The 15,003-nt window shown below is 37.0% G+C and overlaps 1 long non-coding RNA gene across 1 annotated transcript; it reads left to right on the forward strand.

Annotated features, from left to right (window-relative positions):
- Nucleotides 1-814: 814 nt before the first annotated feature.
- LOC134736845 (uncharacterized) lies at nucleotides 815-14,624 on the forward strand. The gene is made up of 2 exons (XR_010121231.1): nucleotides 815-1,639; nucleotides 14,377-14,624. It is a non-coding gene; the product is annotated as an uncharacterized lncRNA (long non-coding RNA).
- Nucleotides 14,625-15,003: the final 379 nt, after the last annotated feature.

Genomic DNA, 15,003 nt, shown 5'->3' on the forward strand with positions numbered 1-15,003 from the left:
AGGATGGCTCTTGGATTTGTTACTGAGTAACTGGTAGACAGTGGTATGATTAAATGAGAAGACTAAGAAAGTATTTTTTGGTAAAAGAAACAGTGGACAAGGAGCTAGGAAATAAAAGAGTGGTGTCACAGAAATGGGCATTTCAAACAGTATTAACTGAATGCTGCTGAGAGGTTAAATAAGGGCAGAGAAGGGCCCTAGGATTTAGCAAGATGCAAGTCTTTGGTAATGTTAATAAGCATTTTCAGTGGAATGATGGAGATGTTCCAGCTCTTCTATTTAACTATGAGTAATTTCATCTAAATAGTCATCCTTCATTTCTCACTATAAATTGAAATTTTTTTTGTTTTGTTTTTTGAGACAGAGTTTTGCTGTTGTTGCCCAGTCTGAAGTGCAGTAGCGTAATCTTGGCTCACTGCAACCTCTGCCTCCCGGATTCAAACGATTCTCCTGCCTCAGCCTCCCGAGTAGCAGAGACTACAGGTGTGCACCACCATGCCCAGCTAATTTTTGTATTTTTAGTAGAGACGGGGTTTCTCCATGTTGGCCAGGTTCTGCATATATATATATATATAAGTATATATGCATATATTTATAAGCATTTATATATTTATATATAAGCACTGTATATTTATAAGCAGGTTCTGGCCAACATGGAGAAACCCCGTCTCTACTAAAAATACAAAAATTAGCTGGGCGTGGTGGTGCACACCTGTAGTCTCCGCTACTCGGGAGGCTGAGGCAGGAGAATCGTTTGAATCCGGGAGGCAGAGGTTGCAGTGAGCCAAGATCGCGCTACTGCACTTCAGACTGGGCAACAATAGCAAAATTCTGTCTCAAAAAACAAAACAAACAAAAAAACTTTAATTTATAGTGAGAAATTAAGGATGACTATTTAAATGAAATTACTCTCCTGACCTCGTGATCTGCCTGCCTCTGCCTCCCAAAGTGCTGGGATTATAGGCGTGAGCCACTGCACCTGGCCTAACGGTTTTTTTTTAAGTCCTTTTTTTGGTGGTTGTGGTGGTTTTGTTTGTTTTGTTTTTTGAGACAGTGTAAGAACACTAAACATGAGATTTTTAAGGGTACAATAGAATATTATTAACTACAGGCACAATGTTATGCAGCAGACCGCTAGAACTTTTTCATCTTGCATAACTGACTTTATACTAATTAATTAGCATCTCCCCATTTCTCCAACCCCCAGCCCCTGGCAACCATTTTATTCTTTGCTTCAGTGAGTTTGACTATTTTAGATACCTCACATAAATGATCATGCAGTATTTGTCCTTACCTGAAAGTTTGTTCTTTTTTCCATCTTCTGAATGTTAAGTAGAATAACTTAGGAAATTTTGAAATAAAGCCAACTATAACTCCAGACATTAATAACAAACAGCTTTCTACAAAATGTCTCTTCCTATAAAGTATTTTAAAACCAGTTTGTTTCCTTTCCAACACTGTGTGTGTGTGTGTGTGTGTGTGTATTTATATATATTTTATTATTATTATTTTTCAGATGGAGTCTCGCTCTTGTTGCCTAGGCTGAAGTGCAGTGGCGCGATCTCGGCTCACTGCAGCCTCCGCCTCCCGGGTTCAAGCGATTCTCCTGCCTCAGCCTCCCAAGTGGCTGGGATTACAGGTGTGTGCCACCATGCCCAGCTAATTTTTTAATTTTTAGTAGAGACGGGTTTCACCATGTTGGCCAGGCTTGTCTTGAACTCCTAGCCTCAGGTCATCTGCCTGGCTCAGCCTCCCAAAGTGCTGGGATTACAGGAGCTAGCCACTGTGCCTGGCCTAACACTGTATATTTATAAGCATTTAACTTTAAAGTTTTTCTTTGATGCCTATTAACTATAAAATTGTTGAAATCCATGGCTTTACCTAACATTTGTATGTCCCCACAAAAGCTGTCAATTTTTCCTTGTTGATGAAGAATGAATTTTTTATATGTAAACAAAGCCCTTTTGGTTTATCAATTTTTGTGATATCTCAGAATATCATTATAGCTGGATGTTAATATAAAAATCATGAATTATAGAAAAGTTTGGGTTTGTCTAGAAGAAACAAACCAGTTCAAATATAAACAACATTGAAAAATTGTATTTTGAGTAATCTCAAATTCACAGTGGAATAACAATACATCTAAAACTACCATGTTTTATTAGATTGGTGCAAAAGTAATTGCAGGTTTTGCCATTGAAGGTAATGGAAAAAACTGCAGTTACTTTTATGCCAACCTAATATCTGAAAGTACATACTTGGCTTTACATATTTGAATGCTCATGAAGCAAGAATAATTAAATTTACAGGCAATCATATCTCAGAAGTAATGGCCATTTCTCCTCAATAGAAAATCAGAAAACAGTTGAGTGAGATTGTGCTTCTGTGGAAAAAATAATGAATTCTAGCAATAGGTTGCTATCGTTTTTGTTTTTTTTTTTTTTTTTGAAAGAGTCTCACTCCGTCACCCAGGCTGGAGTACAGTGACACAATCTCGGCTCACTGCAACCTCTGCCTCCTGGATTCAAGCAATTCTCCTGTCTCAGCCTCCCAAGTAGCTAGGGTTATAGGCATCCACCATCTCACCTGGCGAATTTTTGTATTTTTAGTAGAGATGGGGTTTCACCATGTTGGTCAGGCTGGTCTCGAACTCCTGACCTCAGGTGATCCACCCGCCTCGGCCTCCCAAAGTGCTGGGATTACAGTCGTGAGCCACTGTGCCCAAGGTTGCTATCTTAATAGATGCCACTTTCAGCTTCCCAGGAAAGAGAAGTGTGGTAGAGTAGAAAGACCTAGGAAACAGGCGACCTGCATTATATGGTTGACTAAGAATTGAGATCTTGCCACTTAATCTCTCTGGGCTTCATTTTTTTTACTTGAGTGATTCTTTTTAACCTCAGGTATATAGAACAGAGAAAATCATAATCCTTGTCACTTGGCATAATAGCATGTCTTTTCAGTTTACTTTCCATGTATTTAGTTATGTGTATATTTTGAAAAAAATAATATACATATGCCTATTTTTAACTTTTTTTTTTGAGGAGTCTCGCTTTGTCACGCAGGCTGGAGTGCAGTGGCACAATCTTGGCTCACTGCAACCTCCACCTCCTGGGTTCAAGTGATTCTTCTACCTCAGCCTCCTGAGTAGCTGGGATTATAGGCATCAGCCACCACACTCGGCTAATTTTTGCATTTTTCGTAGAGATGGGGTTTCGCCATGTTGGCCAGGCTGGTCTCGAACTCCTGACCTCAGGTGATCCGCCTGCCTCGGCCTCCCAAAGTGCTGGGATTACAGGCGTGTGCCACCACGCCTGGCCTTTGATTTTTATAAATGACAGATTTTATTGATAAATAATACTTGTACATATTTACGGGGCATATGTAATTTTTTTACGTGCATAGGATGTGTAACGATCAAGTCTGGCTATGTAGGGTATCCTTCACCTTGAGAATTTATCATTTCTATGTGTTGGAAACATGTTCAGTCCTATCTTCTAGCTATTTTAAAATAAGCAATACATAGTCACACTACTCCACTATCGAACATTAGAATTTATTCCTTCTAATTGTGTATTTATACCCATTAGCCAACCTTTCTTCAACCACCCCGCATACACACCCTTCTCAGCCTCTGGTATCTATCATTCTAATCTCTATCTCCATTACATCAACTTTTTTAGCACTCACATGTGAGTAAGAACATGTGATATTTGTCTTTCTGTGCCTGGCTTATTTCACTTAACATAATGACCTCTGGTTCCATCCATGTTGTGGCAAATTGACAAGGATTTCATTATTTTCTATGGCTGAATAGTATTTGTGTGTGTGTGTGTGTGTGTGTGTGTGTGTACACACCACATTTTCTTTATTTGTTCATCTGTTGATAGACACGGGTTCTTTTCATGTCTTTGCTGTTGTGAATCATTCTACAATAAACACAGGGTACAAGTATCCCTTTGATATACTGATTTTTTTCCTTTTGATAAATATTCAGTAGTGGGATTGCTGGATCATATGATAGTTCTCTTTTTAGTTCTTTGAGAAATCACCATACTGTTTTCCATAATGGCTGTACTGACTCACATTCCTATCAGTGTATAAGAGTTCCTTTTTCTGCATCCTTCCCAGCATCTGTTATTTTTGTCTTTTTGATAATAACCATTTTAGCTGGTGTAAGATGATATGTCATTGTGGTTTTGATTTGCATTTCTTTGATGTTTAGTGATGTTGTGCATTATTTCATGTACCTGTTGGCCATTTGAATGTCTTTTAAGAAATGTCTATTCATATCCTTCGACTACTTTTTAATGGGATTTTTTTTTTGTACTGTTTAGTTGAGTTCCTTATATATTCTGGATATTAGTCCCTTGTTGGATGAATAGTTTGCATATACTTTCTCCCATTCAACAAGTTGTCTTTTCACTCTGTTGATTGTTTCCTTGTCGTGCAGAAGCTTCCTAGTTTAATATAATCCCATTTGTGTATTTTTGTTTTTGTTGCCTGTGCTTTCAAAGCCTTAACCATAAAATCTTTGCCTATGCCAATCCCCTGAAGCATTTCCCCTGTGTTTTCCTCTAGTACTTTTATAATTGCGTGTGGTATGTTTTTTTTTTTTTTTTGAGACGGAGTCTCGCTCTGTCACCCAGGCTGGAGTGCAGTGGCGCAATCTCGGCTCACTGCAAGCTCCGCCTCCCGGGTTCCCGCCATTCTCCTGCCTCAGCCTCTCCGAGTAGCTGGGACTACAGGCGCCCGCCACCACGCCCGGCTAATTTTTTTGTATTTTTAGCAGAGACGGGGTTTCACCGTGGTCTCGATCTCCTGACCTCATGATCCGCCCGCGTGTGGTATGTTTTAAGTCTTTAATCCATGTTGAGTAGATATTTGTGTATGGTGAGAGATAGAGGTCCAGTGTCATTCTTCTGTGTATGGATATCCAATTTTCCCAGCACCACTTATTTAACAGAGTATTCTTTTCCCAACATGTGGATTTATTTTTGAGTTCCCTATTTTGTTTCATTGGTCATTGTATCTGTTTTTTACCAATGCCATACTGCTTTGGTTGCTACAGCCTTGTAATATTTTTGAGGTCAGGTAGTATAATGCCTCTAGCTTTGGTGGTTTTTGTTTTTGCTCAGGATTGCTTTGGCTATTTGAGCTCTTTTTGGTTTCAAGTGAATGTTAGGATTGTTTTTTCTATTTCTGTGAAAATGACAGTGGCATTTTGATAAGGACTGCATTGAATCTGTAGGTACTTTGTGTAGTATGGTCATTTTAACAATATTCTTTAATCCATAAGAATGGATGTTTTTCAGTAAGTTATTTCAATTTCTTTCATCAGTGTTTTGTAGTTTTCCTTGAAAAGGTCTTTCGCCTACTTAGTTAAATTTATCCATATGTATTTTATTTTATTTTATTTTTATACCTATTGTAAATAGGATTGCTTGGTTGGTTTCTTTTTCAAAGAGTTTGTTATTGGTGTATAGAAACACTAGTGATTTTTAAAGTTCATTTTGCATCTTGCAACTTTACTAAATTCGTTTATCAGTTCTAAGAGTTTTCTGGTGGAGTCTTAAGTTTTTCTATGTATAATATCATGCTGTGTGCAGACAAGGACAAGTTGACTTCCTCTCTTTGAGTTTGGATATCTTTTATTTTTTTCTCTTGCCTAACTGCTGTGGTAAAACTTCTAGTACTATGTTGAATGACAGTGGTGAAAGTAGGCATGCTTATCATGTTCCAGTTTTTAAATAAAAAGCTTTCCATTTTTCCCCATTCAGTATGATGTAAGCTGTGGGTTTGTCATATATGGTCTTTATTATGTTGAGATACTTTCCTTCTGTATCCGTTTCTTCAGAACTTTTGTCATAAAGGGATGTGAAATATTATCAGATGCTTTTTCTGTGTCTTTTGAGGTGATCGTATGGTTTTGTCCTTCATTCTGTTGATGTGATGTTTCACTCTTATGGATTTGCATATGTTATACCATCCTTTCATCCCTGGGATAAACCCCACTTGCTAATCGTGTATTATCTTTTGGATGTGCTGTTGGATTTGGTTTGCTAGTATTTTCTTGAGGATTTTTGTGTCTGTGTTTATCAGGGATATTGGCCTGTAGTTTTCTTGTTTTGTTGTATCTTCTTCTGGTTGTAATATCAGGATGATGCTGGCCTCATAGAATGAGTTAAAAAGAATACCCTCTTCAGCCAGGCGTGGTGGCTCACGCCTGTAATCCCAACACTTTGGGAGGCCGAGGCAGGTGGATCACCTGAGGTTAGGAGTTTGAGACCAGCCTGGCCAACATGGTGAAACCCCATCTCTACTACAAATTCAAATTAGCTGGACGTGGCGGCATGCGCCAGTAATCCTAGCCACATGAGAGGCTGAGACAGGAGGATTGCTTGAACCCAGGAGGTGGAGGCTGCAGTGAGCTGAGATCACACCAATTCACTCCAGCCTCAGTGACACAGTGAGACTCCAGCTAAAAAAAAATAGATAGATAGATAGATAGATAGATAGATAGATCATGCCACTGCACTCCAGCCTGGGCAACAGAGTGAGATTTGGTCTAAAAAAAATAAATAAATAAATAAGAATACCCTCCTCAATTTTTTGGAATAGTTTGAAAAAAAGTTGGTGTTAGTTCTTTTTTTGGAAATTTGGTAGAATTCAGCAATGAAGCCATTCAGTCATGGACTTTTTTTTTGTTGGGAGACTTTTTATTACTGATTTATTACTCATTATCAGTCTATTCAGGTTTTCTGTTTTTTCCTGATTCAATCTTGGTAGATTGTGTATGTCCAGGAATTTATCCATTTCCTCTATGTTTCCCAGTTTGTTCATGATAATCTCTGACAATCTTTTGTGTTTTTGTGGGTATCAGTTGTAATGTCTTCATTTTCTTTTCTAATTTTGTTTGAGTCTTCTGTCTTTTTTTTCTTGATTAGTCTAGCTAATAGTGTATTGATTTTGTTTATCTTTTCAAAAATTAAAATTTTTGTTTTATTGATTCTGTATATTTTTATGCTCTGTTTAGTTCTCTAATCTTTATTATTTCTTTCCTATTAACTTTTGGGTTTGCTTGTTCTTGCTTTTATAGTTCTTTGAGGTACATCATTGGATTGTTTATTGAAATCTTTCTTCTTTGATGTACACATTTATTGCTACAAAATTTCCTCTTGGCAGTGCTTTTGCTATATCCCATAGGTTTTGGTATGTTGTGTTCGATTTTCATCTGTTTCAAGAGCTTTTTAAAATTTTCTCCTTAATTCCTTTCTTGACCCAGTGGTCATTGAGGAGCATGTTGTTTAATTTTTATATATTTGTACAATTTTTAAAGTTCCTTTTGTTATTGATATCTGGTTTTATTTGACTGTGGTCTGAGAAAATACTTGATATGATTTCTATTTTTAAAAAATTGTTAAGACTTGATTTGTGTCCTAGCATATGGTCTATCCTGAAAAATGTTCCATGTGCTGATGAGAAGAATGTGTATTCTGGAGCTGTTGGATGAATTGTTCTGTGTATGTCTGTTATGTCCATTTGGTCTATAGTGCACTTTAAATCCAATGTTTCTTTGTTAATTTTCTGTCTATATGATCTGGGTAATGCTGAGAGTGATGTGTTGATGTCCTCAACTATTATTATATTAGAGTCTATCATCTCTCCTTTTAGATCTAATAATATTTGCTTTATATATATGAGTGCTTAGGTGTTGGGTACATATATGTTTAGAATTGTCCTATTGCTGAATTGATCCCTTTGTCATTACATAATGACCTTCTGTGTCTCTTTTTACTATTTTTGACTTAAAGTCTTTTTTATCTGATGTAAATATAGCTACTTCTGCTCGCTTTTTTAACCCATTTGCATGGGTGGATATTTTTCCATCCTTTGACTTTTAGACTATATGTGCTTTTATAGATGAGATTAGTTTTTTGTAGGCAGCATATAATTAGGTCATGGTTTAAAAAAAAAAAATCCATTCAGCCGTCTATATCTTTTAAGTGCAACATTTAATCTGTTCAAATTCAATGTTATTAATCTGTAAGAACTTATTCTTGTCATTTTATTAATTGATTTCTGGTCATTTATATATCCTTTGTACCTTTCTTCTATTCTTCTTCTTTGTCATTGTGGTTTGGTGGTTTTCTTTATTGGTAACTTTTGAGTCCTTGCTGTTCCTTATTTGTGTGTTTACCGGTTGATTTTATACATTTATGTGTTTCATGATAGTAGATAATATCCTTTCCCTTCTAAGTGTAGGACCCTTCAGAGCACATCTTGTAGGACCAATCTAGTGGTGATGGATTCCCTCAGCTTTTGCTTGTCTGGGTAAGACTTTATTTTTCCTTCATTTATGAAGGATAACTTTGCTGGATATAGTATCCTTCGCTGATGGTTTTTTTTCTTCCAGCACTTATATATTATCCAATTTTAACCTTACATCCCAGCCTGTAAGGTTACTGCTGAGAATCTACTGTTAGTCTGATGGAGATTCCCTTATAAGTGATCAGATGCCTTCTCTTGCTGCTTTTAGAATTATCTCATTGTTTTTCACTTTGACAGTTTGGCTATAATGTGTGGAGATTTTTTGAATTGTATCTGTTTGGGGATCTCTAAGCTTTCTGAATCTGTATGTGTAAATCTCTTGCTAGATGGGAAGTTTTTAGCTATTATCTTGTGAAATAGGTTTTGTATCCCTTTGGTTGACTCTTCACCTCCTGGGACACTGAAATTTTGAATATTTGGTTGCTTTGTGGAGTCCCATGTGTCATGTATGCTTTGTTCATTCATTTTTATTCCTTAAAAAAAAATTGGGTTATTTCAAAAGACTTGTCTTCAAGTTCTGAAATTCTTTCTTCTGCTTGTTCTAGTCTATTGTGGAAGGTTTTAATTGTATTTTTTATTTCATTCAATGAATTCTTCAATAATTTTTGTTTAGTTCTTTTTTATGATACCTATCTCTTGGCTAAATTTCTCATTCATATCCTGAATTGTTTTTCTTATTCTTTGTTTATCTGTGTCCCTCTGTATCTCACTGATACTTTTAATATCATCATTTTGAATTCTCTTTCTGGGATTTCATAAATTTCTTTTTCATTGGGATCTGTTGTTGGGGAATTATTATGTTCCTTTGCAGGTGTCATATCTCTTTGCTTTTTCGTGTTTCTGTGTCTTTACATTGATATCTGTGCATCTGGTATAATAGTCACTTCCTCTTGGAGGAGGACTTTTTCCTGATGATGTATCTATAATGTTCGTTGGGTAGGACACTTTGGCTTTAATTATGGGTGTGTGCAGTAGTATAGGGTCTGTATGATTTATTTGGCTATAAACAGCATCTGTAGTGTATGTATGTGATTTCCTCAGTGGCTTAGGGTGTGGTTGTTAGTGGAGGCTCTGGTGAAACTTTACTGGGAACAGAGACACCAGGTAGACTACTCCTCTGGCCCCAGTGGTGGCCATGGAAGGCTGGACATGCCTGTCCTTGGGCCCCAGGACAGCATGCACTGGCACTTGTGTTAGTTGCTTCGGGTGGGTCACTTCTTGGGCCTTCCACCACCTTGCTTGGGTGCCAGCAGTGGCATTGGTGGCCTGGTGTGTGGGCAGGTTGTTGAGCTCCTGGTCAGTGGGTGATATGTGAACAATGGCAGTGGTAGTGACAGAACAACTCCCTGGCTCCCAAGTGGTTCACACTGGTGTTGGAGGTGGCTGCAACAGGTACTCAGGCCCTCAGGTGATGCATTCAGGTGGGTGCCATCTGTGGTGGTAGTGGCAGGTTGGGTGGTCCCATCCTTAGGACCCTGGGAAGAGTGCTCAGGTGCCAATGATGATGGATGAGGCAGGGTGATCCCAGGCCCCAGATGACATTCTCAGGCACTGGCCAGAGGGTGGAGCTGGGCTCGGCAGACCTGTCCTCAGGTCCCTCAGTGGTACATGTGGGCATTGGCTATTGTTGGCAGAGGCAGAGTGATCCCCAGGCCCCTGTGGGGATGGCAGGGTTGCTTTCACTGGTAGCCAGCAGAAAGCAGGTGGCTGGGTAGCACATGATTTGGCCTCAGAGTATGGCTGTGGATAGGATAGCCTGTCCTCATGGCACTCATAAGTATGCCACAGCCCTGCTTCTGGGGACAACAGGATTATCGCCAATGGCTCCCACTTCAGCCCTGGCAGCAGTAGCCAGCAGTGGCAGTGGCTGTAGGCAGGGCATGTCAGTGGGGCTCCAGGAATGTGGAGATGCAGAGACTGTTGGGCCCCATGGCAGGATGCAGTCTGGTGGAGACTGAGCTCTCAGTATCCTGCCATGTTGTAGCTACTTAGGACTCATAGGATGCGTGGGATCTAGCATGAGTTTCCTCTTTGGAGCAAGGGTGTTGTGTGGTATGGTCTCCAGGCAGTTCGCTATGTTAGTCTCAGGGCCTGTGAAGGTAAGGGACTCTTCCTTTGTCTAGGACTCTGGGAGCCCTCCATAGGAATGTGGACCATGGGTGGTCTCTCCGTCTCTCACTTACCCTTTCTCCACATTGAGCAGCCTCTTTAGGCTACCAGCCAATCCTAGCTGAGCAGGCTGCCTTGATTCCCTCTCCTTCTTTGCCTTAGGTGTTTCCTGTCACTTCTCTGTTGAATTCTAGTTTTCTTTCTTAGATTATCCATTCAAAGTGTGATTATCTACTTGCTATTTTGGTTCTTCTTTGTGGAGGAGACAAGTATCAAATGCCTCTACTCAGTCCTCTTGAACCCGTCCCTTTAACACACTCAGTACATTTTTAAACTATGCTTTTATCCATGTTATTTTTAAATCTGGTTTATTACTTCTGACTGTTGTTTTGTCACTTATATCTCATATGCATGCCACAATTTACGTATTTATCCTGTGATAGACATCTATGGAGGTTCCTTCCAAATCCTTACTACATAAATAATTATGTGATGAACACTTTATCCTTATCTTCTTATGTACCTGTGCAAAACTTATTCTGGCATGTGTATCTGGAAATACTGGGTCTTAGGGCCTAGTACTTAATTTCACCAAGTACTGCCAGATAACTCATCAAAATGGCTGTATCATTTATGTTCCCACCAGTAGTGCATGAGGGTTCTAGTTTTCTTTTATCCTTGACAGCCCTTGATAATATCTAACTTTGGTATCTTACTGTTATTTTAAATGCACATTTTTATTACTAATGAGCTTGTACATCTCTTCATACATTGATTAGCCATTTAGTTGTCCCCTTCTATGGACTGTCTACTCTTCACAATCTGTTATTGGCTTATTTTTACTGATCTATGTCAGGTCATTTGTGTATTCTAGATATTAAACTCTTATCTGTCTTGTTTTAGATTTGCAACTATTCTCTGAAGCATTGTCTCGTATGTCCTTATTGAACATAAAACTTTCATTCTAATGATAAGCCTATGCTTTTTCCTCCTCATCAGCCATACTTTTTAAGAACTCATTTAAGAAATCTTTTCCAACACAGAAGTGTTGTTTTATAGTTTCCCTTTTATATTTAGATCTTTATTTGGAGTTTATTATGGTGTATGATTTGAGGTAAGCATCAAGCTTTTCATTTCTTTGTAATGAAGCACATTTTCTCAATTTCATCTACTAAATTATTACTCCCCACTGATTTGTGATGCTACCTTTTTTAACTACCATTTCTACAAAGGCAAGGGGTATATTTCTGGGTTCTCTAATCTAGTTCTATTCGTTTCTTCACCAGTGCCACGTTGTGTTTTTATTACTGAGCTGAGTGATGTCTTCATTACCGGAGAATCTCTCCACCCAATTTTCTGCTCATTTTTAAAATTATTTTAGTATTCTTGTATCTTTATCTTTATTTTTCTGTATCAATTTTGCCATCAGTTTGTCAAGTTCCTTTAAGTTACTGTGGAGTTTTAATTGGAATTACATTAAATTCAGAGATAGATTTGTTTCCTTTTATGTGACTTTTATGTGACTCTAGCTTTTTTCACTATAAAGATTTTGAGCATTCTTTGTTATGTTAATTTCAAAATCTCTATAGCTTATGATCTGTTATTTTCTAAAATATTTTCTATTTAGTTATTATTGAAATAGAAGAATGATATTGATAATTTGCATACTGGTTTTTATGTTTACCAACCTTGCTGAACCTTATTTATCAATAGTTGGTCTTTGATTCATGTGTATGTGTGTGTTTGAGACGGAGTCTCACTCTGTCGCCCAGGCTGGAGTGCAGTGGTGTGATCTTGTCTCACTGCAACCTCCGCCCCCTGGGTTCAAGCGATTCTCCTGCCTCAGCCTCCCAAGTAGCTTGGATTACAGGCACGTGCCACCACACCCAGCTAATTTTTTGTGTTTTTAGTAGAGACGGGGTTTTACCGTGTTAGCCAGGATGGTCTCGATCTCCTGACCTTGTGAATTGCCCACCTCAGCCTCCCAATCACTTGTGTTTTTAATGTGGATAATCATATCAAAAATACACACACACATTTATTTATTTATAAGCATCTCAAGTTTCTCCAGTAGGCATGAAGTTCGTTATCAGTTTTGAGGAGTTAGCATTCATTAAATTACAAAAATTTTCTTCTGTTTTTTGTCTTCTAAAAGCTTTTAAAAATCATAAATAGGTTTTATGAAAATAGGTTTTATGAGCTATATAAAATATTTCTCGACCTAATAAGATGAACATGTGTACAGTTCACATAGTGAGTTACATGATGTTAAATCATCCCAACATTCTGGGATAAACTCAGACTGATGATTATATGTTCCTTTTCAATACAATTTTGCATTTAATAGCCAACGTTTTAGAGGTTTGCCACCTATGATTTTAAGTAAAATTGGGCTATAATTTTCTCTTCTTGGACCATCTTTAATTGGTTTAGTTATCAAGGTTATTTTACATCATAAAATGAATAGGCAGCTTTCACTCTATTTATGTTTATTATAACAATATTATACACATAATATACATTATCATATTATATGTATAATATATGTATATATGTATAATATATGTATAATATATATGTATATATGTATAATATGATATGTATACATATAATATGTATAATATGTTCTTGAACTCACTTGTAATGCTGTTTGGACTAAGACATTTCAGAGATAGTAAGATTTTTAAATTAATCTTGCAATTTCTTTAATGATTATTCATCCTTTCAAAAACTTATCTTGTGCTATTTTTGCATTTTATTTGTTTTCAGAAATATACCTGATTTATATCAGTCTTCAAATTTATTAGGATATAGTTTCTGATATTCTTTTTATTTTTAATATCCATTATATTTATGATTATTCCTCTTTTTTGTTCTGTATTTGTTTATTATGTCTATCTTATTAGTCTTTCTAAATTTCCAGTTTGGGGCTCATCTTTATTATGTTTTTTGTTCTCTTACCGATTTTTGCCCTGATCTGTATGACTTCCTTTTTTCTCATTTCTTTAAATATATATTCTGTGGCTCCTTTTCTAGCTTCTTGAACTGAATCATTTTTAAATTAAATTATAGTAAATTTGCTCAAAACTGTATGAAAATCCTCTTTGGTATTTTCCTTATATAGATCTGCTGATAATAAATTCTTCTGGTATTTATTGGCCTGAAAATGTCTTTATTTCATCTTCATTTTTGAAGAATATTTTCACTGGGTATATAAATCTAAGTGTGCTATTATTTCCTTCCAGCACATCGAAAATATTTTACTATCTTGTGGTTTTTATTGTTTCTTTTGAGGAGTCGGCTGTCAATCTAATTGTTTTGCCTTTGAAAATTAACTGTCTTTTTAACTTTAGCTGCTTTGAAGATGTTCTCTTTGTCTTTGGCTTTCCACAATTTTACTGTGATGTACCTAGATGTAGACTTTTAAAAATGCATCCTCTTGGCATCCTTTGGGTCTCCTGAATCTACAGATTGATATATCTCACCAGTTATAGCAGAATATCAGATATTGTCTCCTTGGATATTGCTTCTGCCACGTTTTCTCTCTTCTTTTTTTCTGAAACTCCAAATAAGCATATATTACACCTTTTCATTGTATCCTATGTCTCTAACCTTAATTTTTATTTTTTTATTTTTATTTTTTGCCTTTATATGCTTTATTTTGGATTTTCATTTGCCTTTTTTTAATATTGTCACTTAGCTATGTGTAATCCATTATTAAATTTATATTGGTTTTATATTGTCATTAGCTATGTGTAATCCATTATTAAGCCCATTGTAGTGAGTTGAATAACGTCACCCCAAAATTCATGTATACTAAGACCTCAGAATGTGACCCCCTTTGGAAGCAGCATCTTTGCACATGTAATTAAAGATCTTAGATGAAAGCATCCTGGATTTAGGATGGGCTCTAAATTCAATTATTGATTTCTTTATAAGAGAAAGGAGAAGGAAGATTTGGACACAGACACACAGAGAAGAGGTCAAAGTGAAGACAGAAGCAGAGATTGGAGTTTTGCTGCCATAAGCCAAGAAACCAAGAGCCAAGAAACACCAGAAGGTAGGAGAAAGGGAAGGAAGAACTTCCCCTCTAAAGCCTTCAAAGAAAATATAACCCTGCCAGCACCTTGATTTCAGACTTCTGGCTCCAGAACTGTGAGAGAATAAATTTCTGTTGTTTTAAGCTACCAGGTTTGTGGTAGTTTGTTCTAGCAGTCCTAGGAAACAAATATCCCTATCCATGAAGTTATTTTCCAACATTTACGGGAAATTCCTGTGAGCCAGTTTGTCAATCAGTCATACATACCTTTGTTTTGTGTGTGTTTCTGTTTAAAAACAACTTATTTAATGTGTATTATTGATTCATTAAGGTTGACCTCATGGCCGACAGCACTATAAGTCATGCCTGAACATAGCTTACCTAACACACGTATTTTCTCCATAAGATACAGCCTTCCTGCACTTAGGAACACTAGACAGCACTTCAGCACTATGTTTTGAGGGCCATTAAACAGCAAAATCACCAACACAAAGCCCAAAAATGCAAAAACTGTGGCACTAAATAGG

The sequence above is a fragment of the Symphalangus syndactylus genome, chromosome 5, assembly GCF_028878055.3.
Source record: "Symphalangus syndactylus isolate Jambi chromosome 5, NHGRI_mSymSyn1-v2.1_pri, whole genome shotgun sequence".
Taxonomy (NCBI): domain Eukaryota; kingdom Metazoa; phylum Chordata; class Mammalia; order Primates; family Hylobatidae; genus Symphalangus; species Symphalangus syndactylus.